Below are 27,471 nucleotides of genomic sequence, written 5' to 3'. Positions count from 1 at the left end.
AAACACGTAAAAACTCAGAAGCACGTAAAAACTCCAAAACACGTACAAAACACAACAGAAGTGCTCCAGGATGCTAGGCGCAGTGTTGAGCTTTTGTTACCTAGTGGCTACACAAGCCAGCAAGTACCAACGACCGGATTTGGTGTGTGGTAGTAACAGGCAAATGAACATATTTTTTTTTTAATTATTTGAATATATATGAGTAATTCCTTTTGTGCATAATTTTATATTATTGTTAATAATAAATTAATTAAAGCAACAAAACAACCTGAAGAGCCGGTTGGGAGCCGAAAGAGCCAGCTCTTTTTAGTGAGCCGAGCCGAAAGAGCCGGTTCTCTAAAAAGAGCCGGAAATCCCATCACTAATACAGGTGATCCAAGTGTTTTGTTTGTTTTTCTTTTTTTTTCTTCCCCCCTTTCTCTGTCACTGCCCGGCGGCACGAAGTAACTGAGATGGACACAAGCGCAGGAACCAAACCGGAAACGAGACGGCAAGTGAACAAAGGATTTATTTCACCCATAAGTAAACAAAACAAAAACAAAACTACGCCACCACACTAGTGGCGCGCAGAAAAACCCGAGGTAACTTAAATGGCCTTGACAACCCTAGGATGCTGCAGAGCAACAGAGGCAGAGGGAGCTGAGCTAGGTAGTGGCCGGGGCACTGTAATGAGAGGAGAGCACAGTCAACGTGGTCCAGCAGATAAACAGCAATCCTCCACAGTTTGAACTGAGTTGTCTTACTTGGTCTCAGGTGGAGGAGACAGAGAGGGCAGATGGCCCGGACGTGGTCGTGACGTGGGGAGGCAGGCAGGTGTGTAGTGGCCCAGTTGGCCACGTCGTGTCAGCAGCAGGTGGCCCAGGTCCAGGACAGCAGGAATGAGGGAGGCGAGACCTCCACTCCAGGAGCCACCTCTGGAAACAAGAAGAGCAGGTAGAACGTCACACGGGTTTTGGACAGAGATAAACACACTCCACTAGACTGACATGGGATTGCAGATACTCAGGCGAGGAATGGTTGAGAGCGCAGGTCTAATATGCTGCTGGAATAATTGCCCACAGGTGGTCAGCCAGGGAGGAGCAACCATTCTCCGCCCGAAGAGGAGGAGCCACTGTGGAGGCCTGCAGGTACCCACCCAGACCATGACATTCTCACCATCTCTTCTCCCCTCTATTTTTCTTTCTCTCCCTCTCTTTCTTTCATTCTTTCTCCCTGCCCTATCCCCCAGTCATGTCTGTCCCATCTGTAACAACCGAAAATCAAATCAAATAAATACATAATTATAATAAAGGTCAATCAAATGGACCAATATGGCAAGGCCATGATGATCCAGTTGGTAAAGTAAATCCGCTTGGTATCTTTCTTGGCCTTCAGACAACAATTCTGATGGCTAAAGATCCAAACGGGACAGGCAAAAAAAAAAAAGAAAAAAAAAGTTGCCTCTCCACAGCATGAGTTGAAGGAAGTTCAAATTTGGTTTGGAGTTCAAAACGTTTCTTGTAAACCTCAGAGTCCTTATTGTGTGCATAGTGATGGTCCAAGTCTTTTATTTTATCGGCTAATTCTTGCCTTTCTTTTAAGTTTACCCTCTTCATATTAGCTGTATATGAAATGATCTGTCCTCGGAGATAGGCCTTCATTGAGTCCCAAACTAAAAAGCTAGAAATATTCGGGGAAAGGTTGGTGTCTAAAAAGAGTTTAATTTGGTTATTTATAAATTCCAGAAAGGTATTATCAGATAGTAGTGTGGGGTTAAAACGCCAACTCCTGTCTGTTCTAGGTAAGTCGGGCATAGACAAAGTCACAATTAAAGGGGCATGGTCTGATATAACTATGGCACAGTATTCACAGGCACATGCAATACTAGTCAAGTAATTATCTAAGAAAAAGTAGTCTATCCTAGAAAAAAATGTGATGGACGTTAGAGAAAAAAGAATACTCCCTGTCGGTTGGATGCAGATGTCGCCAAATATCCCTAAACCCATATGTAGAAAAAGAGGAATGAATATGCCAGGCTGACTTACTCAGACAGGCCGGTTTTAATGAGGATCGATCCAAAACAGGGTCCAACCAGCAGTTTAAATCTCCACAAGTATCAAAGAGTACGAGCCTAGGTCTGGTAAATTAGAAAAAGTGTGTTCGAAAAACTTGGGATCATCTCTGTTAGGAGCATATGCATTGACCAAAACTACCTCTGTGTTATACAACCTCCTTGAAACAATGACAAAACGACCGTGCCGATCTAATGAGGATGGATACTCCTCTGGCCTTGGCCTCAAAACAGGAATGGAACTGCTGCCCCACCCACCGAGACATAAGCCGTGAGTTATCCGAACCTCTGACATGGGTTTCTTGTAAAAAAGACAATGGAGGCATTTTCTTGCTTAATTTGTGCCAAAACCTTTCTTCTCTTAATGGGATGGTTTAAACCTTTAACTTTCCAGCTGAGCAGATTTAAGGGACTAATCATGTAAGATTATAGGAAGATAATGAAGGGATGTATAAACAGTCTGTCATACCTGGGTGAGAGAAAAGTATGGGAGAAGCCCAGAACAGAATATGGAATAACACCCCATGCGAGTTCTGTGGGTTTAAAAAAGAGACCCTCTAACAACACACACACAAAAATCACCTGAACCCCCCTCCCTCTCCCTGACCAAAGGACAGCTACTGGAGAACACAACAGCAAGCTCCCCCATACAACATGCATTTAGAACATCCCTCTGACGCGTCTCCCCTATAATGAGCTCTTTTGTCTAAAACCTGTGGAAGAGTAGAATCACTGGTCGTGGTCAGTCGCCTGGTTTCGGCTTCAGGGCTAAGGTATGGCGAGATCTGTCAATTTCTGGAGGCGGTGGCAGTATATCACCGCCAAAGATTTCACAGAGGGCAGCGGCAAAAAAGTCAGTTGGGCGGCCGCTTTTCGTGGATTCTGCTAAGCCAAGTATTCGTAGGTTTTTCCGACGGCTGCTGCCTTCTAGGTCGATGACTGGCGGCCAGTTTGGAGTTAGCCCCTGGAAGGTTACCATATGCTTCTTCGAGCTGTTTGATCCGCTGACCCGCATCTTCCGCTGCCAGCTTGAGCGAAGACAAACGCTGGCCATGTTCATCCACAGCTAGGCGAACTTGATCAAACTTTGCCTCCAGCCGAGTGAAGGAAGACTTAATTTCAGCCTTGAGTTCTGCTGCTAGCTCCTCTTTTTGTTGGGTTAACAGCCCAGCAATGGCGTCTACCATTAGGTCAGAAGATGAGTCGTCTTTTTTACCTGCCTTATTCTTCGAAGTCGATTTTGAAGCCATAAGAGTGCGCCGTGGGGGGATACAGGTATGTGCCTAACTGGTGGTTTAAGAAAGGTTAGGAAAGTAAAGTTTAAAAAAGGAATTGAGCGGAGCCAAGCAACTATGTCAAGTACATAGTTATACAAGTACAACACGCAGTGAAATGTGTCCTGACACGCTCCTCAACTGTGCAAAAATGACTGTTGGGACTGTTGGGATGATCTCCTCTACCAGCATGCTAACGAAGCTTACTGCTACATCCGTAAATACATTTCACTGTGTGTTATACTTGTATAACTATGCATGTGACAAATAAAGAACCTTGAACCTTGAACCCTTGAACCTTAAACTTGTTGATGTCGACTGCGCATGCTCTGAACATGTCCCAGTCTACGTCGTTGAGCGCGTCCTGTAGTGTATCTTCTGATTGGGCAGACCAGTGTTTCACCTCCCTCGTGGTTAATTAATCCCTCTGTATGTTTTGTTTAACTTACATACAACTGGGCTCGTCGGGCACTCTTTTTGGCTGCTGTGGTTATTATTATATTTAAATGCTTTCATCTCTCATTTCTAGTCGGTGACAACTCGTACTTTTCTATTCTTTTTTCTCCCTCCCTCACGCTCACAGACACATAACGGGTATGACAGTCCATTCTCCCTGCAGCACGGACTACACTGCCCATGAGGCTACATTCTTTAGGGCTATGCCTGTAACACTCTGCCTATTGCCCTCATATTAAATAATTATTTGAATAATAATTTTTAAAGATATTTCTTCATGTCATTATGCGGGTCACAAGTAGGGGTGACATGGGCCGCGAGATTGAGACCCAGGCATTATTTAGGCATTATTTTTTTTTAAGTAACTGTATTCTGAATATCACCTTTTTAAACTGTAACTGTAACGAAATACAGCCGCACATACATCACACCACAATCATCCACCAACCCCTGAATCCCTGTGTTTTACCAGGCGGGTGTGATTGCGGATGCCGTGCAGGTGTGTCTGCACGGCACCGCCGACCACACCTCACCACAACTGTATATATGGCATATTTGTTGCTGACCTGTGATACAAAAACCAGAGTTTTAATCTAACTTCTCATCCATCAAACTAAATACAGCAATACCACATATATGTTTACATTGTGAAAATCAGTATGACGTCAGCACTGAGTAAACAGTCTATAACTAAGTGTCACCTACCAGTCCTCTTTAGTTTAGGTAATGTTAAGTAATGTTTTCTAAACACCACATTTTCTCAGAGATAGACTGTTCCCCCAACCTCTGATTAGTCTGTTGAGGTAGTATTTCTCTCTTTATGAAAGTAACACATGTTGACTGACCCATGACAGTGACCCATGATCATTTTCCTTTAAATCTTTTATTGTAATGTGGATTTGTTCCATTCATTTCTTTTTCTTCTTATCTCCCCTCTCAGGTCAGAAAATAAAAGTAAAAGCTTTTGTAGTAAATAGCTATTGATCAAAGTAAATTGATCAATAGCTACATGATACATTATAAAAAAATATCCAAAAGGAGTACCTGAATTTGTCCATCTACTGCTTGATAAGCATTTGTCACCCTTCCCTTCTTTCCATGAGGCATTTCCTCCGACTCCATACTGTTACCTCCTTTTAGTGAATGCAAAGCTTGCACAATTTCCAAGTTCGTTTTTAGAGGGAAATCGTGACCACAGAGGTTGATGAAGTATTTCCATGTTGTACTGGTGTTATAGACATCAGCCATGCAGTTAAGATCAGCCTGAACACGTGTCCATCCAGTGTAGACCACATTCACAGCCTTGCTGAACATGAACACATTTGGGAAACAGGAAGTAATGGCATTGATTGCAATAAAGACTGAGACCGGTGATTTTTTGTCTACATGGACACAATAAATATTTTGAGGTGCATAGACAGCTCGCAGTAGCCCTTCAAAGTTCTGCACCTATGGATACAAACAATCTAATTTGCTTCCTAAATGTTTTTGCTGAAACTGTTTAAATGAAGATTTTCACGGTTATTTAACAAATTATCAAAACTAAAGTACCAATGTTCTGGTATTTTGGTAATTTTCTGGTAAAAAAGTTTTTTCGAAATATTTAGCTCACACCATGCTCCCTGTATGATATTGTTAGAGTGGATTGTTAAATGTTTGTCATTTTTATGCTTGCCATCCATTTCTACATTGTTTTAACTGTGGGATGAAAGCAATTCCACAGTCCCCCTCCTCAGATTCTTGAGTTTTTGGGTGAGGGGCTGTAGGTTTGATTACAGATACATCCTATCTGGAGGATCTACTTCTTTTGATCTAAGCTTCCTGAGTTTATGACCCTTTGATCAGCAACACACACACACACACACACACACACACATTCCTACTTACATATAGAAGTTCACACATATACATACAATGCGGGGGGCGTTGCTTTGCTGTGTTTTGTGTGAACTGTCTCTCAATAAAAGCCAGCGAGAGGAGGCCATCAGGGGGTCATTTTCGTGCTGGACACAGATGAGGCCTCCCTTGCGCAAGTAATCGATCGAACGCTGTTGCCTTGTTTTCTTTCATGATGAATAAGTCTCTAGAACTAGCGGGGTTTGTGGGAACAGACCCAACATTTATTTGGTCCTTCGAGCCGGATCCCAACACATCGCCTCCACCGCGAGGAGAGGGAGAGGACGCCACCGCAGTCTGCTAGCAGCCATCGTCTGGGACGATTGACGAAAGCCCTGGTACTTTGCTTTGTTCCAGGCCGGACAGTTTGCGCCTGAACTCCCCACGGGATGGATGGCGATTGACGGGAACCAGAGACTCTTCCCATGAACGGAAACAAAACGAACAGTGAGTACAGAAGGCCTTAGAGAGCGGCTACGTGCCCGTGCGTTAAAGCAGGTACGTGAGTGCGCAAGCTGTGCGTGTAGACGCAAGCTACCTGGCTTCTCCGCCAGTGTTTTAGTTTTTGTTTTATCTTTTTGATTTATTTAAGGAGGTTTAAAGAGGTTTCTCCACCGAATAGAAGGAGGGTAAGGACGGTTTCTCCACCGAAAGGAGGATAGAGCTCTATAAAGATAAAAAAAGGTTCTCCGCAGTTAAGGGCGTTGAGTGTATGGTTTCTCCACCAATGGTAAGGAGGAAAGAGCTCGCTGCGGTAAGGGGGATTATAGGCCTAAAAAGAGTGTGAATGAGCGTATATGTGTGTGAGTGCCAGTAAGTGAACGCAGCAGCACAGAAGTTAACCTAAGCGGTGTTAATGGAATTCGGTGACCTGTTGTGTACACGTAGCCTGGGTTTTGGTGTAAGTCGCGTTGCCAGTTGCAAACTTAAAAGAAGTCTGCCTTGAAAGAGGATGAAATACAGTGCAAAGTTTTTATTGGGCAGAACGTGGTGTGTGGATCGTTGAAGAATGAAGTGAAATTGTGCGCTAAGCAGAAGTGAGTGTGAGCGTGTCTGACGTCATGGTGTGTGTGAAGGTATCCAGCTGGGGCAGACATGATTCTGCAGGTCACCTGCCCAGCGGACAAAGAAATAAAATAGTTGTGTGGTAAATGATAGCACGAAGAGTGTTTGGTGTTTCTCAGCCTGAAACAGCTGTAATGTACTTTCTGTTTTTAAGAGAGAGAGAGATGTGTGTTGTTTTAAGCAGTGATGAGAATAATGAAAATGTGATGAGTGGAACACAAAAACATACAGGAAATGCATCAACCATACTAACCCTACATGCATATACACAATAAATGATAGTCATGAGGACCAGACAGCATCTTAAGCATGAGATTCTGTTTGTCATCTTGTCCAAGTCACTAGTAAGATGAAAGTGATACATAGACTAGTGGACTGAATATTATAGGAGGACAGATGGTTGCATCATAGACGAAAACAGAATGCTGATGAGGGGTCTTAAATGAGTGAGCTGAGTGAGCTGATTGTGAGTTTCTGGTGTGTGAAGAAGTTTTACCATGGCACACATTTGGATACATGAGAAGAAACTTATTATGTGCTGAGACAACAGGGTTATGCTGTATGTTGTGTGTGGCTGATTGGATGAATGTTTGAGATTGATCTAGTTGTTGATTTGTCTTTTGTTACTAAGTTGAGCCTGCCAAATGGGTTGTTACAATTTATCCCCCTGGCATGAAGAACATGTGTCATGACTTAACAAGGCCTTTCTTTCCTTTGCTTTCCTTTATTTTCTTTCCTTTCTTTTTATTTTGTTACTTTCATGGTGCACTGAAAGTTTCGTTTGATGATCTCTGTTTAAGCAGATATGCACGATTAGAACAGAAGCGCTATACGACTCGTCGTCAAGAAAACTGTTGCAAAAGTGAGGTTCTCCAAAAATTAAAATGGGCTCAGGAGAAAGCCACTTATTTGGGACGATCAGAAAACAAGTCCCTGGGAACTGACTGACTTAACACCATTGTGTGAAGTTAACCCCCACCTGACAAAGGTGTGGACGTATCTCTGTGTGTGTCTTCTGTTGCAGGAACAAAAGGAGACCACAAGAGGAAACTTGGGTCACATGACTATGTGAACTCTGCAAATTTAACCTTTTTTACTTTAAATTTTTCCTGTGTCTGTGAATTCACCATGAGTGTGTTATTAACTACTTTGTGTTGCTCACAGAGATTACTGTGAGAAAGAGTGTATACACCTGCGCAGCGCTAACATTTACTTCTTTTTACAGCAGAGTGTTAACTTTATGACCTTTTTACAGCATCTCTGGAATCTGGATGGCCGGCACCTGACCACCAGGATTGTTTATGTGTGTTGTTAATGTTTGTTTTTTCTAAGAGTGCATGTAGAGGATTCAGCAGAAAACAGACAAGTGACATGAGAAAACAAATAAGAGATGCAGTGTTTATGGAATAGTTTAATATGGGCTCATTAGCTGGCCACTATTGAGCTCATAGTAAGTGAAGTGACATTGCTTAAGGAAAGTCACCGATTAAATTGTGGAATAAATTGGGATGATTCATGATTTGGGACAAATTATGATAATAATAATAGTGATTTAATGACTGGACAAAACCTGCACATGATATTTGTCTTTTATGCTGAATACCTTATTACTCTCATGATCTATAGTTGGTTGAAAATGTGAAGTTTGATTTAAAGACTTTGTCTTCCAGGATACAGGCTCCAGGTGGAGCTGGGAGTTAAACAAGCTAAACATTTAATTGCCGACTAATGTTTTACACAGGGTTACAGGTTGGAGTGAAGCTGCTCCAAGGGACAAACCCTGGAGATTGTTTTAGGGAGACTGTGCAACATTCTTGTACATGTCTCGTTGGGGAGTTGACACATGGCAGAAGCCATGTGGCGAGAGGAGTGTCATTTTAATTTTGCAGATGTCGTGAGGTGCCATGACGAGAAGGAGTGACTGAGAGGATCGTCCATAAGATGGAAGCTGAGGCCTGGAGAGAGTCTTCAGGAGGCTCGGAGATCAGCACAGAGAGCTGTGCTACTGAGCTTCCAGGAGATCGTCATGAGGAGACTTTTGCGCAGCAGCAAAATCTTAAATAAGATGAAAGACTTTCGATGTTGACGTTGAGGAAGACAACTAAGGTGTACGACGTGCTCTGCCTTTAAAATCTTCAGCAGCGTTGGAATCGTGAGAACCTGAGGGGGCGTGCCAAGCTCCAAAAAGTGACAGCGCAGAGGAGGTCCAGCGATGGACTTGTGGTTCTGTGAACAGCACAAATGCCAGGTGACTGTGAAATAACTAACAGCACTTTTTCCACAAGTGAAGCCAGTAACTTCCTATCCTAACAGATTAGCTCCAGTTGCTTGTGCTTTACCTCCATGCGTGAGATCAATATGTGCAGCAGCTTAAGCTGTGCAATGTTTCAGGATATAGTTTTTCACCTTTTTGACACTGTTAGTTCCACACGAGGTAGATGTCTACTAATGCAGACTAAAATTACATTTCTGTCACCTACAAGACGCTTGTCTTTAATGTTACTGTTACGTCAACCCTTTTTGCCAACAAAAGAAGAGGGCGCTTCTCATGAGTGTGGACAGCACGTAGAGAAGGAGTGTAAGCCAGGGATGACTTAATAGATGTGCTACTTGTTGAGGGAAAGGTTTGGTTTGTTGATGGTTTGAGTTTTACAACGGCAGAGGGATAGGCTAAAACAGGTTTTACTGTAGAAGATAGTGAGAAAGTTATCTGTGCAGGACAACTAACAGGTTCTATGTCTGCTGAAGCAGCAGAGATAGTAGCTTTAACGGAAGCGTGTAAAGCTGCAGAGAACCAAGATGTGACAATATACACTGATAGCCAGTATGCATTTGCTACAGTACATTTCTTTGTAGTACAGTGGGTGAGACGAGGTGTGACAGCCTCTACAGGGAAACCTGTAGAACACGCCAAACTTTTGCAAAATCTGCTGAAGGCAGAGTTATTATCCAGTAGAATTGCCGTTTGTAAATGTGCAGCACACATGTGAGGGAAAGATCCAGTTGCATTAGGGAATGCTTTTGCAGATAGGATAGCAAGAGAGGCATCTTTAGGAGCACATGGTGTTAACATTTTAGCAATGCAACACCAACAGACGTTGCCTATTATGCGAGGTGCACTGGCAGCCATGCAGGGCCACTCACCTACTGCAGGAAAACAGTTGTGACTTATAGAAGGAGCGAGCTTGCAGGATGGTGTTTGTTATCTGTGTGATGAACCAATACTACCTTAGAATTTGTATAAGACTGTTGCTATTTTGCGCCATGGGCTTTGCCATGTCGCAACAGGAGGGAGATGATGACAGCAATAGTTTATACTTTAAGATTAAATACCTGAGCATATTAGCAGATTAGATGCTTTAAATGTTAAAAAATAAAGAAGTCTTGAGAACAAATGATCTGCCAGATGATTCTGTTTCTCCGCAGGAGCAGAGTCTGAAGTCTGGAGATTGGATGTTGATAAGGCCATGGAGAGGAAGTGCTGGTCCAGTCCATGGTGGAAAGGTTCCTATCGGATGCTGCTGACGACGACCACAGCAGTGAAGATCGCAGAAAGGAACACTTGGATACATCAAGCGCACTGCAAGAAGGTAACACACTTCCTGGCCGACTCTGGGTGATGGTGAAAAGGCCAGCGGTACAAAGGGGGGAGTATATCTCTAGGACCTCTCATCTCAATCCTGGTGAAGAAACCAACGGATCCTGAACCCAACTTAGAATGGCTGGGAATGTGCTGTTCGCCTTCTTGTGCCTGTGGACCCAGAGTGGGATGACAGGAGCGCACTGGGACAGAGCAAACCACACCCAGTACCCGCATGGGGTTTTCAACCAACTACTGGTGGCAGTTTGGGAACACAACCGCTCACATAAAGAACGAGACCAATGGTTATGCTTGTGATGCCACTAGCTACACATTCTTCTGGACTGTGGCCATATAGCATCACTGAGAGCGAGACAGTTTGTTTGGTTGCCTTAACAACACATCCAGGAGTAAACGTGGAACACTGCCAACTTTTCAACTTCTGAACCTGAATGGACGGTTGATTCACCAGTAGCTGGGAGGGTGAACTGCTCTGGTAAGACAGACCTGCTAGTCTGACTCAAAGTGTCTGACTCGCAGCAGGACATTGAAAAGCTAAATGAACTGGAAACAGGCCAATTGCCTATGTGTATGAAGGGCAATGGATTAGTCCAAGTTGGAGATTTATCATGGAATTTGTGCAACATCACGTATTCTTTGTGTCCTCTGCAAGAAGGATGTAAACAGAGAAGCTTTTGTCTACATTTACATGAACTGAGTTACATGAACACTTCGCTAAGCTGGTTGAGGCTTTGAGCCAAGAAGATCAAAACACCTTGATCCAATTTCCTTTACAAAGCTTTTTCTGTGGTGACAACAGGACAGGAGAAGAGTTGTAAATGCAGATAATTTACTAGTTGACTCTAACCCCCACAGGATGCCTACAGTGAGAAGATTTGGGGGGTTGATAGGAGTCATAAAGAAGGGTGTTGACCAGGCTACAGCTTTGAAGTTAGCTGAGAGCCACATGGACAAACGATAAAGTCAACTGATGTGTTTGAATGTCTATGTCTGTATACAGTTGTATTGTAGTGACATATGATTTTTTGAGAATGTTGATTATTCTTGTTTGACTGTTACATTCAGTTGTTTACTTGCAGGAATACATAATGAATCGCACGACAGGAGTAGATGCACCACAAGGCTGGATAGTTTGGTTAATGTCTGGTCCTTGGTGGCATCTTCTTTTGAAAATATTAATTCCTGTTTTTGGACTGTTGACATTTGATTTGCTTATGTATAGGATGAATTTTACCGTGTATAAGATCAATGCGAACTAAGATGATTCCTAATACATTTGTTAATTATGTACTTTTACAACAATATGAATTGACTGAAATGAATGACATGACAAAAGTCTGTGTATAAATGACGCCTGCGCTGAAATTGTCAAGCAAGAGGTGCTAGGCTAAGAATATACTACACAGGAATAATTTGGAGCATAAAAATCACAAAACAGGAGGGAATGTTAGAGTGGATTGTTAAATGTTTGTCATTTTTATGCTTGCCATCCATTTCTACATTGTTTTAACTGTGGGATGAAAGCAATTCCACAGTCCCCCTCCTCAGATTCTTGAGTTTTTGGGTGAGGGGCTGTAGGTTTGATTACAGATACATCCTATCTGGAGGATCTACTTCTTTTGATCTAAGCTTCCTGAGTTTATGACCCTTTGATCAGCAACACACACACACACACACACACACACACACACACACACACACACACACACACACACACACACACACACACACACATTCCTACTTACATATAGAAGTTCACACATATACATACAATGCGGGGGGCGTTGCTTTGCTGTGTTTTGTGTGAACTGTCTCTCAATAAAAGCCAGCGAGAGGAGGCCATCAGGGGGTCATTTTCGTGCTGGACACAGATGAGGCCTCCCTTGCGCAAGTAATCGATCGAACGCTGTTGCCTTGTTTTCTTTCATGATGAATAAGTCTCTAGAACTAGCGGGGTTTGTGGGAACAGACCCAACAGATATACTGTAAATTTAATCAATTAGGACGTTACGTATTTAGACCTACTGCTAAGCGTTGCAGTAAATTATAGAACATACATACCTTGTGATGTACAACCATAGAGTAAGCCTGAGGAAACACCTCTTCTTCCTTGCTTAATGGGAATGTTATGCATTTCCTGGTTATTTTGAATTTCCTGTAAATTCACAGTTTTGAAGACACAATGTTGGTTTTAAAATCCATATCTGTAAATCGTGATTAAGAGTTGAGTAATTACTAAAACCTGTGATTTAAAACTACAAACCTGCAGTCTTGGGTTGCATTGATCTAATACTCATCAGCCTACCCTACCCTACTCTTCTGGAGGTTTTTGCTGATGGTCAGTAATTTGGCTTTCTGCAATTCTTCCTTCACTCCCTGCAGGATTGCTGAGCAGTTGCAAACTTTCTCTGGGCTCTCATCATCATTAGTATACTCTAGCCATTGATACCTGAGGATGCAGGCAGCACTTCTGCCTGTTTTCAGTTGCCTAAGTTGTGAAAGCATCCATACCAATCCCAGTACAGCAATGAAATGCAATAACCATAGCTGCCAGCCTTGTTTTGGAAACTGCATTTTTTACAGTAATGGGAGAATCTCAAGTACAACAATATTAAAGTGTGTGAGAGCTGCTAAAAAGTTTTATATATAATTTGTTACTCCACCCTAAACCAAGAGATGATAAGAGGATAGTAGGGAAACACGCATACATATGTATGGAATATTTCAAAAAGAAATTTAAGTATAGGCCTGTGAAACTTCTTAAACCTATTTTTTTTAAAGTACTTTCACGTGTAAATCTGTGTACTAATCTGTGAACTAAAATCTGAAATTCAGAACAAGAACCAACATAAAACTTTAAATTCAGTAGTTTTAGGCAACATACAAAATAGGACCACAGCAATTCATGTTACCTAAAAATGAAACAAACGCCTCTGTTTTTAAATGAAACATTCTATTAGGTTAAAATAATCTAATTTAGTTATTCTATTATTTGCTTTGGCATTCCTTTTAAGGTTTCTGACACATCAAACCTGTAGGGCATGTTTTAGTCCTTCAGTTAAACTGGTTATGGAAAAGTGAACTGAAGACATTGTGTAAGCTGCAACCACCAAATACCTGCAGAGGGTGAGGCAAGTTCCTAGTCAGCTAAATGGAAAGAAGAAGGTTCAGAAAATCAAAATCAACATCAGATAACCCGTTGGACAACAGCCCACTGACATCTTATGCCTTCAGCCCCATCCTTAAAACCTTCTCCCTCACAGAGAGAATTATGACCTTGTTTTCTGCTTGGCCGTCACCTTAGAGTTTACATCCCTGATAAGCAAAAGGAGTCTCACTGTCTGTTTAACGTCTCCCATTGTAATGGCCCCACTGTCTCTTTTTTGTAGGTGTGATAAAGCATGAGGCCCATTTGTAGTGCACATGCATACAACTAAGTGAGAAAGTGATATAACTATTACTAATGACACAGTTAAAATATGTGATCAATACATGAGAAAAGAAATCTGCCACCACAGCAAGTACCTAGAAGTCATCCAAATGGAAAAATCTGGGAAATCAACATCAGAAAACCCGCTAGAATAGTAGACCACTGACATCAAGACAAGGAAGCTCCTGACCATGCAAATCCAGCACCCTGAGGAACAAGCTCTAAGTACAAGATCCATAGAGGCAGGGATCTGCCACACCAGGCAAGACCCCAGGTGCAAGCTGTGTAAAGATGCCCCTGAGATAATCCAGCACATAACAGCAGGTAGCAGTATGCTAGCAGGCAGGGTATACATGGAACACCATAGCCAAGTGTATACAGGAACATCTGTGCTTAGTATGGCCTGGAAGTCCCGAGGTCAAAATGGGAAATGCCTCTTAGGGTGTTGGAGAATGACCCAGCCAAAAGCCCGTGGGACTTCCCCATACAGACGGATATAGTGGTGATGGCTACCCAACCAGACATAGTAGTGATGGATAAACAGAGGAAGACGGCTGTAGTGATATATGTAGCTAACCGAGAGATAGCAACAGCAGGAAGAAAGAACATGAGAAGCTGGAGAAATACCAAGGGCTGAGAGTAGAACTCAAGAAAATGTGGAGGGTGAACGCAACAGTGATCCTAGGGGTAATCAGACCTCTTGGTGTAGTAACCCCCAAGCTAGGCAAGAGGCTCCAGCAGATTCATGGAACAACATCAGAGATCTCTTTCCAGAAGAACGCAGTCCTAGGAACAGCATAGATACTACACAGGACCACCCGCAAGGGCAATAGGGGATGCAGAGAGAGAGATCTACAGGGTGGGCCATTTATATGGATACACCGTAATAACATGGGAATGGTCGGTGATATTAAAGTCCTGTTTGTGGCACATTAGTATATGTGAGGGGGCAAACTCCTCAAGATGCGTGGTGACCATGGTGGCCATTTAGAAGTCGGCCATCTTGGATACAACTTTTGTTTTTCCAATAGGAAGAGGGCCATGTGACACATCAAACTTATTGGTAATGTCACAAGAAAAACAATGGTGTGCTTGGTTTCAACGTAACTTTATTCTTTCATGAGTTATTTACAAGTTTCTCTTTGTTCACAGCCATTGACATGTCCAAAAGGTTAACACGTGAGGAGCGGATCGAAATTGTGTTGATATCTGGTGAACGCAGTAACTGGGTCATCGCAGCAGATTTCAATGCAAGACACCCTACGAGACCACCCATCTCCCATGCTACAGTTAGCAAACTGCTTGCTAAGTTTCATGAAACTGGTTCAGTGTTGGATTTGCCAAAATGTGGACGCAAGAAAACTGTCACTAATGAAGAAACATCAGTGGCTGTCCTAGCTTCATTCAGCAAGAGCCCACAGCGTAGCACTCGCCGCATGTCACTGGAGAGTGGCATTAGTCGAACATCCCTTCGGCAGATATTAGCTACTCACAAATGGCACCCTTACAAACTCCAGCCACTGCAGCATCTCAACGAGGATGACCCAGATCGGCGCACAGAATTTGCAGAATGGGCAAAACAAAAATTGGAACAGGACCCTCAGTTCACGGAGAAGATTTTGTTCAGTGATGAGGCAAACTTTTATGTGAATGGTGAAGTTAACAAACAAAACCACCGCTATTGGTCTGACACTAACCCACATTGGATGGATCCCTTCAAGACTGTTGGAACAACAAAAGTGATGGTTTGGTGTGGTATATGGGGTACAACAATAGTGGGTCCATTCTTCATCAATGGAAACCTCAAGGCCACTGGATATTTGAAATTGCTACATGATGATGATGTGTCCCGCTTTATGCACTGAAGCTGGCACGTTCCCTGAGTTTTTCCAGCAAGATGGTACACCACCACATTATGGGTGCCAGGTCCGAGCATTCCTAGATGAACAGTTTCCTGGAAAGTGGATTGGTCGTCGTGGGCCAGTTGAATGGCCCCCAAGGTCTCCCGATCTGACCGCCTTAGACTTTTATCTTTGGGGTCATCTGAAGGCAATTGTCTATAGTGTGAAGATACGAGATGTGCAGCACCTGAAACTACGGATACTGGATGCCTGTGCTGGCATTTCTCCTGCGGTGTTGCTATCAGTGTGTGAAGAGTGGGAGAAGAGGGTTGCATTGACAATCCAACACAATGGGCAGCGCATTGGACACATTTTATAAGTGGTCAGAAACTTGTAAGTAACTCACGAAAGAATAAAGTTACGTTGAAACCAAGCACACCATTGTTTTTCTTGTGACATTACCAATAAGTTTGATGTGTCACATGGCCCTCTTCCTATTGAAAAAACAAAAGTTGTATCCAAGATGGCCGACTTCTAAATGGCCACCATGGTCACCACCCATCTTGAGGAGTTTGCCCCCTCACATATACTAATGTGCCACAAACAGGACTTTAATATCACCAACCATTCCCATTTTATTACGGTGTATCCATATAAATGGCCCACCCTGTATATATCTCTATTCTGTATATCACAGCACAGAGCATACGAACAAAAATACTAAATGAAATATATTTCAGCATTTGTTTTTCCATTATGTATATTTTATTAATAATTAAATTTCATTATCTGCATCTTTACCACACATTCGACTAAGTGTACAGACTGTAGGTACAGTGAATGCTTAAATTACACACATGTGCCTGTATTTGTATAGCGTTTTACTTAGTCCCTAAGGACCCCAAAGCGCTTTACACTACATTCAGTCATCCACCCATTCACACACACATTCACATACTGGTGATGGCAAGCTACATTGTAGCTACAGCTGCCCTGGGGCGCACTGACAGAGTCGAGGCTGCCGGACACTGGCGCCACCGGGCCCTCTGACCACCACCAGTAGGCAACGGGTGAAGTGTCTTGCCCAAGGACACAACGACTGAGACTGTCCGAGCCGGGCTCGAACCGGCAACCTTCCGATTACAAGACGAACTGCCAACTTTTGAGCCATGATCGCCCCCAGAAATAATGTGTGATATTAAAGGTAATTAATATTAATTACATAGCAAAGAAACGTATCAACTGCTTCAAATTGGGGTTTTTTGGCATTTTTCAGCTTTATTTGATAGACTCAGTGAAGAAAGGACAGGAAAGCAGGGGCAGGGAGAGAAGAGGGAAAAAATGTGGCAAAGGGCCACATGCTGCTCTCAGCCTTATGGCATGCGCACTGAGCTAAACTGGTGCCTGGCTTCAAGTTGTTTAACAGCAGTACTGAATCTCTGTAGAAAGCTCTACCAACTTCTCGATCTCGATCTTTCTTCCTTTTAAAAGGAAGTATTGCCTTTCCACTGCCAAGCAGAGATGGGCATTAATGCATTACAAGTAACGCGTTACTGTAATCCAATTACTTTTTTCAAGTAACGAGTAAAGTAAGGGATTACTATTGCAAAAAAGGTAATTAGTTTACTAAGCAAGCTGCGTTGCTGCGTTACTAAACCGTGATTTTGTTTGCGAGGGTGTCTCATGACAATGACGTAAGCGAGTGCGACGTTTGTGGCAACAGCTGTGTGCAAATCAAAAATGGATAATATAATGAGTGCGGGAGAGAGTATGACCGTGCAGCTTTTGAAGCGTGGAAGTACTGACCTTACTTTGACTTTGATTCCGTAAAAAGTGACAAAAACATTAGCGTCCACTGTTCACTGCGTGGGAAGAAAACTTCTTTTTACAGCGAAAAAACCCCTAAACTTCCGAGCAAGCACTGAGTATGCTGCCACGGGAATGTAGAATTCACAGAAAAACTCCCGGATCCTTCCACTGACATGACTGCTGCGGCACACCTGCACCAGGGCAAATCATGTTTTCAAAAAGTAACTAAGTAATTAATTACTTTAAAAAAAAATAAGTAATCAGTAAAGTAACGGGATTACTTTTGGGGGGAAGTAATCAGTAATTAGTTACTGATTACTTTTTCCAAGTAACTTGGCACTTGGCAGCAGTGTTGGTCAAGTGCTTGGTGCTATATAAATACAGTTCTCAAAAAAATTAAGGGAACACTAAAAACAACACAATGTAACTCACAATCACACTTCTTTGAAATCAAACTGTCCACTTAGGAAGTAACACTGATTGACAATCAATTTCACATGCTGTTTTGCAAATAGCATGGAATACACAACAGGCAGAAATTATAGGCAATTAGCAAGACATCCCTAATAAAGGAGTGGTTCTGCAGGTGGTGACCACAGACCACTTCTCAGTATCTATGCTTTCTGTCTGATATTTTAATCACTTTTGAATGCTGGTGGTGATTTCACTAGTGGTAGCATGAGACAGAGTCTACAACCCACACAAGTGGCTCAGGTAGTGCAGCTCATCCAGGATGGCACATTAATGCGAGCTGTGGCAAGTATGTTTGCTGTGTCTGTCAGCGTAGTGTTCAGAGCATGGAGGCGCTACCAGGATACAGGCCAGTACATCAGGAGACGTGGGAGAGGGCAACAAAACAGCAGAGATGGAGATGCTGTGGAGAACATTCTGCTGCCTGCAACATCCTCCAACATGACCGGTTTGGCAGTGGTTTAGTAATGGTGTGGGGTGACATTTCTGCCCTCCATGTGCTCGCCAGAGGTAGCCTGACTGCCATTAGGTACAGAGATGAGCTCCTCAACCCCCTTGTGAGACCATATGCTGGTGCAGTTGGCCCTGGGTTCCTCCTAATGCAAGACGGTGCTAGACCTCATGTGGTTGGAGTGTGTCAGCAGTTCCTGCAAGACGAAGGCATTGATGCTATGGATTGGGCCGCCCATTCCCCATACCTGAATCCAATTGAGCACATCTGGCACTTCATGTCTTGCTCCATCCACCAACACCACATTGCATGACAGACTGTCCAGGAGTTGGTGGATGTTTTAGTCCAGGTCTGCGAGGACATCCCTCAGGAGACCATCTGCCACCTCATCAAGAGCATGCCTAGGTGTTGTAGGGTGATCATACAGGCACGTGGAGGCCGCACACACTACTGAGCCTCATTTTGACTTGTTTTAAGGACATGGCATCAAAGTTGGATCAGCCTGTAGTGTGTTTTTTACAGTAATGGGAGAATCTCAAGTACAATAATATTAAAATGTGAGAGAGCTGCTAAAAATGTTCTATATTTATTTTATGGTAACCTCTGGCACCATAAAATAATAATGATTAATGTTTTATGATATGTAGACAATTTCCTTTCATGGAGTTATGCTGATCAGTACATCTGTTACTGCACCTGGAACCAAGAGATGACATGAGGACAGTAGCGAAAAAACATGATTACATATATATGGAATATTTCAAAAAGAAATTTAAGTATAGGCCCGTGAAACTTCTTGATCATTGTAATAATAAAAACTAAAATTAGTATTTTTTTTATTAATAAAAAATACAATTTAATGAAGTAAGTCATATGTTACAACACATTAGTACCATGCAAGCCACTAACAACGATGTACAAATAAATAAAGATGATACTGTCTAACTTTTCAAAGACAAAGAGGTTTTAATACATGCTGAAACAATGAAATAACATGATAAATTCATGTTTTCTACTCATTTACATGTATAAAGACAAATACTTTATGTATACTGAATGTTGATTAGTCAGTGGGATCATGTTGGAAGTGTTGCGTTAGCCATGGGTTTACCTACAGTGACATAATTTAATTTTAAAATATTTCAATAAATGTCTATCATGAGTCTTTATCATGATGTAAATATCTTTACATCATGAGAAAGACGTGTGGCACGCAGAACGTGCTACACGTCTTTTTACCTCTTTTTTTCCCCCTCTTACTAATTACCTCTTCACTTACAAATGTGTTGTCCCTTCGTGTGTCTAATAAAGTGTACACGAGCTGCTTTTTAGATGGACTCTGGGCAGTAGATACCCACACAGGAACAATCATGGACTTACTACCTGATTGACCCACCTTTGTGACATTCAGAGCTGTGGCTGCCATAGTATGATTTTCTGGGGTTAGATTGACGTTTGTAGAGCTCTGAGGTCTTTAATTTGCCATGTGATTCTCATTGTGCAAACAAGTGGGGTGTTGTCCTTTGCTGTCATGTGTAGGCTGTGTGCAGGCAGGATAGAAGGAATGATGGATCCAAAAGTGCAGACTGAAAACAAAGATTTATTACTGAGTGACAAAAACAGAAAACTGGTCAAACTGGATAGGCGGGCAGAACACGCATGGGATGATGGTAGATCACAACACAGACAAAGGAAAACACAGGGCTTAAATACAGAGAGGGAGCAATCAGTGAATGAGAGACAGAAGGGAAACACAGCTGGGGCCAATCAGGGCTAACGAGACAGAGGAAGCAAAACCTGATACAATAACCTGAGACATGGACTTCAAAGTAAAACAGGACACATAACACAGAGACACGGACTTGACAAGGGGATACAGCAGACAGGAGAGACAGAGCAACTAAGGACAGAAACCAGAACACAGAACACTAACAAAGAAACCAAAAGACTAGTAATGATAAATAATATCAAAATCAAAGTTCAATAATAATGCAAAACTGAAAGCTCTGGGTCGATGACACTGGCACCCTAGCATTTGCATGTGTCACATGTGTGGCGATGACGACAGTCTCTGGCATTGTGGCCCACCTTTAAGCACCTGTAGTTTATTGTCCTTCACAAATGTTCATTTGTGGTCTAGTGACTTTTCTGAGAAGCTTGGGCACTTTGACAACTGATGCCTTTCATCTTTGCAGAACTTGTAGGCCACCTTTAACCTTGTGTCATTTGACGTTTTTTCTCCTTGTACTGTGGGAATAAAACTGACGCTTTTCTTTCCAAGCTCCTTAGGTTACCTTTTAAAAGGTGGTCAGGCTGAGTCCACCGGTGCACACTCGGAGGTTCAGCTCTCCATTTCACTGCAGAGTCCCTTCATTCTTCACATATCCGTGTTGAAAAGAGTGTAAATCCTGACGCTGGCCTTTGGGCAAGCACACACACTTCTTAGCAGTGCAAAGCTATGAGCCCAAACAGCAATATATCAAGACAGCCCAAACAGCAAAAATCCAAGCAGCCAGCCTGTGTCTGTCCAACCAATCCTTAAATTGCGGCGCATGGGAAATTTGCATTCCTTTGGGATTTTGGAAATGAGATAGCTAATCCAATAGTTAATGTGTTAGCTATCCCAGTTAATCCCAAAACTAATCAATTTGTTAATATAATAGCTAATCTGTGAGCTAACAGGAAAGGGAAATGGATTTTCATATGAGGAGTGGAATTGCCATTTTCACTGTCACCACTTTGTTGTATTGATTTTTTTCTTAAGGAAGTACAGGAGAACGTCTGTTGTTTAAAATGTTTAATTCACTTCAGCAGTTGAAATTACAAGTTAAAGCGCTGGACCTCGATGTGAAATCAGCAGTCTGCTTCGCAAAAAGGATGACTCTCAGAGTGAGTGATACAGACTATGAAAAAAACAAGTATTATTATGACTATCTTTCTTCTGAGAAGCGACGTGGCGGTCCTGGCGTCTCCCTGTTGATCTTCTCTTCTTTCCGTTCACGTCTGACCTTGTCTCATATGTGCTCCTCTTTCTGGAAAAGGCAGGAAAAAACACCTCCCTCACCTAGCCTTGATTATTAATATTATCTAGCAATTCTAAGCCTGTTATTTTCTACTTATATTCCAAGTTCGGGACATTCTGTTTGGACTCGCTCGGCTCAGAAAATAACATCCTGACTTTAATCAGTTATTATATGTTAGCATGTTTACAAAACCCTCTGCACTTCTACATGTCAATCACGATAATTCAATTCAGTCATAGTGCTGAATTGAAGCTTTTGACCCCTATTACATGGAGTGCCAACTCTTTAATTAGCACATAGCAATGTGTATGCAAAAAATCATTAAAAAACAGCTTTGTTTCATAATTTTATTCTTAACAATGTCAAAAAAAATCTTTGATTTTTGAATCTATTTACTTATTTCTCTCTCTTTTTTTTTTAAAAATCGTGTATTAAAAAAGATTTATAAAATCAGATTTTTAGTTTGGAATTCAAAAATGGTTTGTGAAATCTTTATTGACAGTTTCATTCTTTTTTTGTGAAATTCATTTTTGATTATTTATTAAGGGATAATAATTCATTTTTGAAATATCAATTTTAAAATAGTGTTTTTGTTTAAATTAAATTATTAAATAATAATTTACTTTAATAATGTTTGAATAAATAAAATAATTCAAAAATAAATTCGTAAATGAATTTACAAATGCATATTTTACCTTTCAATTCATTATTTAAGCACACAATTATGTATTTCAATGCGTGTGACTCTTGTGGTCCTCCATAGCCAAGTGCTTGGTGCTATATACAGTAAATACATAAATAACATTTAACTGAGTTGAACAGAATATCTTTAAACTGTACACATTTCCTGTTTATATCTATGCAAGCCACAGGAGGAAAGAGTTCAGAAAACATTTGGTTAAGTTAATGTAATAAGGTAGGTTAAGCTTTATGTTTGGGGCCATAGAGTTGCTGGAAATTGAATCATTTTCCCTGCCTGCTGTTTCCACAATCAATTTCTCTGTAAAACTAAACTTTTGCAGTTTTTTACCTTTGGGTTATGAAACTATCACCATGTTATGCTGGATTAGCAATGGTAGTCTGCTTATATATTAATGTAGTTTTTTTAATTTGAAATAATCATTTAAATACGAGCTAAAAAGCAAGAAAACTACTAGTTAACGATCAAATGGAACAAAAGAGAAGAAGAACTTTAAAACAATCCCAAAGGTTTGGTTTGACCTTTGTCCTAGATATTATTTAACATTGTATGTCATAAGTTGATAAACACTTAATAAATATAAATGATAACATGAGACATAATAATAATGATCATGATAATATTAATATTCACCAACATCTTCACAAATGAAAGTAAAAAAAGGCTAACTAAATTTTTAATTTGGAATCAAAAAATGTCCATGGTTTCCCACTTACAGGTAGGAGGTCAGTCAACTTCATCTCACCAAAGAACCAGCACAACACTTAAAAGCAGTCTGTGAAACTTCTTAAATCTATTTTTTTCCCAGTTGTTTTTTATGTGAACCTGTGAACAAATATTTAAGATCTCTGTGTTTTTTATCTATAAATTTGGTAGCTGCTACTGCAGCAAAATATGAAAATCTGGAATCTAAAACAGGAACCACCTTTTACTGGCTTAATTGAAAGAAAAAGTGATCATCTCTTATCTGGGATGTTTCATGCTCTGGCATTTCTTTTATGCTATCTGATGCATCAAACCAGCAGGACAACTTCTTAGTCCTTCAGTTAAACTGATAAGCAATGGTATCTCTTTTAAAAGACAGATTTGTTTCATACTTCAGGATTTGTAGCCATCACAAGAATGTGTTAAGCAAATATATACCAAAGTGGTCTTACAGCAAACAGAAATGCATTTAACGTACTCAGGCAATTACAGTGTTATTTCCCCACATCCTTGACACCAAGAGTAAAACTTATCTAGCCGGCATTAGTGATGGGATTTCTGGCTCTTTTTAGAGAACCGGATCTTTCGGCTCGGCTCACTAAAAAGAGCCGGCTCTTTCGGCTCCCAACCGGCTCTTCAGGTTGTTTTGTTGCTTTAATTAATTTATTATTAACAACACTATAAAATTATGCACGAAAGGAATTACTAATGTAAAAAAAAGAGGTTTTATTTATATATGTTTATATATAAATATATACAGTGGCCCCTAGAGACAAAGCACGTACAAACTCCAAAAAGTACGTACAAATTCCAAAGGATGTACAAACTCCAAAACACATTTCTAGCATTAACTGAACTTCCAAAACAGAACTACCTAGATCACTTAAATTACACAATTGAAAGTAGAGCTGGGCGATAGAACGATAACGATATGTATTGCGAAATAACTTTTTCTCGATAGAAAAATTTAACTATTGCGATAGGCCTCATCTCTCTTGTCCTCTTAAAAAAAAAAAAAGAACAGCCAATCCACATTAAGTAGCGCAGAGCCTAACCAATCACAGCCGCAGCGTCACGTCACGTGACTTGTTACGTACAGCACAAGTGCCAAGGCGCACATGTGTATTTGTTTTTGCAGCCGGGCCGCCCGGGTAATGAAGGAAATGAGTTTGCCGACTAGAGAAAAATCAACCGAGAGCGTGAGCGAAGGTTACCGAAGAAAAAACCGATGATGGTTCCAATGCCGGAGAGATTGTCGAACGGAAGGGCCATAGAAGTTCCGTAGTGTGAAGGTATTTCGGCTATTTCAAGTCTGACAAAAAACAGAGTAGCGTGCACTGTAAATTGTGCCGAAAGCAAGTCTGGAAATACAATAAACCGGTGCATGCTCAATCTCTGGCTGAAAGCGCTAATTCGTCATTCGGCTTTTGTCAGACTAAAGTAACTGTTAAAACTGTTTGAAAAGCTAAGCTATACAACAAGGAGAGATTGAGAATTTCCTTTTAGTTCTCAGTTTATTTGATATTGACAAAAGTTAGTCAATTTTGTCTGTTCTTCTGTAAAACTAAGATTTATTTTTAGAATTAAAATTTTGTTTCTAAGTGGAATTGACAATTTAGTAGTCTGTTTTGTTTGTTCTATTTTGAAACTTAAACGCTTTAGCGGCTGCATTTTGTGTAGTTTGCAATATTTGCCTTTATTTATCTGAAACTGAAGTCTCATGTTCCTTAAGTACATCTACCCTGTTAAACTTATTATGGGAAATAAATATTTAAATTAAAACAAGCTGCTAATTATTTCACATTTTACTTGTGAGCAACGGCACATTTAAATCTTACAAATATAGTTATTTGGCTTATATCGTGATATATATCGTTATCGCCAGAAATGAAAAAAACATATCGTGATATGAAAAAATCTTATATCGCCCAGCTCTAATTGAAAGCATATGTGTATTGTTTGTGTATTTATACACAAGCACTCATATATATTCAAATAATTTTTAAAAAAGTGTTCATTTACCTGTTACTACCACACACCAAATCCAGTCGTTGGTAATTCCTGGCTTGTGTAGCCACTAGGTAACAAAAGCTCAACACTGCCCCTAGCATCCTGGAGCACTTCTGTTGTGTTTTGTACGTGTTTTGGAGTTTGTACGTGCTTCTGAGTTTGTAGTGCTATGGAGTTTGTACGTGTTTTGGAGTTTGTACGTGTTTTGGAGTTCGTACATGTTTTGGAGCCTGTACGTGCTGTCTCTAGGGGCCACCGTAAATATACTTTTATTTATTCACTCCACATAAAATGTAATAAATAAATCATATAATACAAAGACCAACTATTTACATTTCAACTTTTAACTATTTAAATTTTCAGCTTTTTCCGAGAGAGAGGGTGAGAGAAAGAAAAAAAAAAAACACGACTCCCAATAAGGAGCTGGCTCACCTCGTTCACTTCAAAGATCCGGCTCTAAGAGCCGTTTCGTTCACGACCGACACATCACTAGCCGGCATAGCAGGTATAAGTATGCTGCGCCTAATAGAAATCACATGCTCTTACTTTAAAAGATACGTTGGGGGGGGGGGGTCCTTTTATTAACTCCACAAGTAGTGCAGGTCATTAGTATGAAATTGTGAAAAATTATGAATTATGAAAAAATACTGTATTTATACATTAAAGAAACAGATTTTATTGGATTTATATTTCAAATTTGACAAAATGCTGATTTTAGAGCAGCAAAATGATTGTATCTCTACAATTCAAAAATTCAATAAGCGTTCTGCCTTGCACAGAGTGGATAGTCAAACAAATTCAATCATCATAAATACATTATTTTATATTTATTACTTTATTTTTAAATTCGTATTACTTTATTATTATAGCACTAGGAATAAATAATAAGGAAAGGAGTCTGGATCAGCACCATGATGAAAACTTGCGGCCATAGTATATATAACACCAGACTGGTTGGACTAGTTTAGATTTCTCGTGTGAATGCACTGAAAACCAGTTAACGATGACTCAGTAGTGACACATAATTTGCTCCAGTTTCTCTAGCTGAACCTAAAAAAAATGCCAACAATGCCACCATTTGACAGGCATGTCTTGGCATGATGAGTCTTTAAAAAAGGTATAAAAATGTCTACAGCAGATGAATAGTATCTGAAAATTATACACTCATTCTCCTTAGATATTGAAAATAATCAGTGCAGACTTTGGTTATGTCTAAATCTCTCTGAAAAGCCTTCATTAATTATCTTATGCTTTTTAACCTTTCACTGACATTTAACTGTCTTATCATTGACCTTAAAGTAAAGCGATCTCTTTCCTTTCTTCTCAGACAGCGCTGTCATAAATCTCCTCCCGTCAATTAACATGTGGATCCATCCTTTACATTGCTGCCATCTTGTGGTCGTAGTTGGATGGCGCTGAAAGCTGAGTTTATTTCTTTATGTTTTGAGGGTGTGTCCATCTCCCTTTTAACAGTGACTGGAGCTGGGCAAAGCTAGTTTTTTTTTTTTTTAGTTTTTCTTACTTCTGTAATTGCACTTCGGAGACAAACTGTTTTTTGCAAATCTACTCAGGAAACTCTCTAAATTTCCTTAAAAATTGAAACCAACCAGTGCAGATTGTCATCTTAAGTGCTTTAGGCATGTTTACAAATTTTTCTGCCCAAAGGTATGACCAGGAGAGGAGTTTGAACAAATTTGCATGCACGAGGTAAACCACTTAATCTGCCTCTTTCTATGAGTTGGTTATGTCTAATTCTCCCTGAAAATCCTTCATTAATTTTCACATGCTGGGACTAACCTTTGACTATCCTTTGACTGTCTTCTTATCCAATACAAAGGCACATTTAAAAAAGCATTTTGATGAGTGAAATATTGACTCATTTGAGGCAAACTGTTACACCCCATGCATTGCAGTACATTGCTTGAATACTCTCACCTTTGAGCACCAGTGCTTGTTTTTCTTTTCATCAATTCATTTGTCAGTGCAAGTATCAATATAGGCTACTGATCCCCAGCTTTTGCATGTCTACTGACAGTATAGTTGCTCAGTTAACATCCCTCACTTACTTTTGCTTTCTGACTTTCAACCTAATGCTAAACCAGACTGGACACAGAACTGCAGGACACAGCAGCAGAGTAAGTGGTAAGTACTCTGCTGCTCCCGTTTAACAGGAAATGTTTGAAAAAACCCCACCCCAGTTCACTCCATTCACAAACATTCCAGTCAAACAGGATGCCAACACTCTTGAGAAGTAGTTCCTCTGTAATAGCAGAGCCAGTCTTGCAGATCCTTCCCAGAATGATCAACTAGGCTGTTAGCTTCTAAACCTGCTCAGGTCCTTTTGAGAAAGTACTGATTTGTCTCTAACTACTGTCTCTAACTACTTGTTTGTCTCTAACTACTGTTAGAGACAAACAAGGGGAAATTTATTGAAATATTCCAATTCTAGTATATTCAGAAGCTCAAGTATGGTAGAAATGTGGTAGAACATCCAAACACAACGGGTTAGGCTTCTGTATTTTGATTAAATATCATGGTTGTTTCTGACCTGTGTTATAAAACCTAGTTTTTGCAAAATCTGCAATTTTGGGGTGGTGAATTTTTTAAAACACCACATTTTCTCAGAGATAAACTGTTCCTCCCACCTCTGGTTAGTCTGAGGTAGTACGTCTCTACACTACTGACCTGT

At 40.8% G+C, this 27,471-nt stretch overlaps 1 pseudogene; it reads right to left on the bottom strand.

Moving 5' to 3' along the window:
- Positions 1-3,271: 3,271 nt before the first annotated feature.
- LOC134638290 (beta-1,3-galactosyl-O-glycosyl-glycoprotein beta-1,6-N-acetylglucosaminyltransferase 3-like) overlaps positions 3,272-27,471 on the bottom strand; it is a 36,933-nt pseudogene continuing 12,733 nt past the window's right edge.

The sequence above is a fragment of the Pelmatolapia mariae genome, linkage group LG12, assembly GCF_036321145.2.
Source record: "Pelmatolapia mariae isolate MD_Pm_ZW linkage group LG12, Pm_UMD_F_2, whole genome shotgun sequence".
In the NCBI taxonomy this organism is placed as follows: Eukaryota; Metazoa; Chordata; class Actinopteri; order Cichliformes; family Cichlidae; genus Pelmatolapia; species Pelmatolapia mariae.
This window is presented reverse-complemented; position numbering and strand designations above follow the sequence as displayed.